Here is a 1480-nt window from a genome sequence, read left to right as displayed (position 1 = left end):
AATTTATATATATATATATATATATATATATATATATATATATATATATATATAAAATAAATACATAAAATAACAATATGTAAAATCTGATATAAAAATATATAAAATCTATCAATAAAAAATATTTTTAAAATAAATGATATATGTGCAATAGAAAAATATATAAAATTGATAAAAAAATCAACAATAACAATATAAAAAATATGTAATATAAAATATCTAAAATGTAAATTAATACAAATAAACTATACATATATATATATATATAAATAAAAAAGATTAAATATATAAAATATGTAAATGTATTTTAAAATTAAAATTTTAAGTGATGGCGTTCTGACAAGACACCTGTGTTATGTGCAAGATTGTTTGAGCTTCTGGCAGCTTCTGGTAGAATCTGGCGTTTCATTGTGAGTCTTAAACATCTGACTGGCAAATCACAAACACACCACAGCCAAATGGCTTCAGCAGGAACATATGAGCGCGTAACGCTGGAGAATCAGCGGCGGTTCCTGGAAAACACACTGGCTCCATGTTTGCTTCAACAGAACAGTGTTCAGTCGGGATAATCCGCTGCTGGACCGGCACCGGCGCTGTGATGTTAGCCAAGAGTCTTCCTCTGAACACATTTAATTAACTGGCTAAAGCCGCCGGCCCGAGGCTCGCGAGAGAGCCGTCTAATTTATAACGCAGAACGGCCAGATCCATCTGCAGGGGATTTAAACAGTTTGAAATAAAACCGGATCGCAGTCCGGCCTCGCTATTCTCCGATATTAAAACACTGAACTTTGACACGCAGGGCTGAATTTCTGCTCAAGTCCAGAGGAAAAGAGCCAAACAGCAGCGAATGAGAGCAAAATTACAGAGTCGGGTCTCGGCACGCTGGATATGGAGGAGAAATAATGGAATACCAAAAGACGGATGGGAAGCTTTTTTCTCCAATTTCTCCAGGCGGATGAAGGAGTCTTAGCGAGGATATGGGCATCTGAGACCCGCTGAGACAAATCAAATGAAGGTGAAATCACAAGCTGCCGGCTGGCGGGTCGCGTTATTACGGCCGGACTTCCTCCTGCACTTCCTGCTGATGGAGAAACACAGGAGACAAACGAGCCGCTCCCTCACTGCTGCTGACGACTGCAGACGCTCAGAGATCACTAAACACTTCAGCTTCCTATGTGCTACAGTCAACAGACCACATCCACCCACACACCATCCATCCATCCACCCACACACCCACACATCCATCCATCCATCCACACATCCACACAGCCATCCATCCATCCACCCACACATCCATCCATCCATCCACCCACACAGCCATCCATCCATCCACCCAGCCATCCATCCATCCACACAGCCATCCATCCATCCACCCACACATCCACCCACACATCCATCCATCCACACATCCATTCATCCATCCACACATCCATCCATCGACACATCCACACATCCATCCATCCATCCACACACCCATCCA

The 1480-nt window shown here is 41.6% G+C and overlaps 1 protein-coding gene across 1 annotated transcript in view; it reads right to left on the bottom strand.

The window, feature by feature from the left end:
• Positions 1–1480, bottom strand: part of LOC107566921 (receptor-type tyrosine-protein phosphatase mu-like) — a 181706-nt gene that overhangs the window by 110503 nt on the left and 69723 nt on the right. The gene's annotated exons all lie outside the window — the stretch shown is intronic.

This window comes from Sinocyclocheilus grahami, unplaced genomic scaffold (assembly GCF_001515645.1).
Source record: "Sinocyclocheilus grahami isolate Dianchi unplaced genomic scaffold, SAMN03320097.WGS_v1.1 scaffold1113.1, whole genome shotgun sequence".
Classification (NCBI taxonomy): domain Eukaryota; kingdom Metazoa; phylum Chordata; class Actinopteri; order Cypriniformes; family Cyprinidae; genus Sinocyclocheilus; species Sinocyclocheilus grahami.
This window is presented reverse-complemented; position numbering and strand designations above follow the sequence as displayed.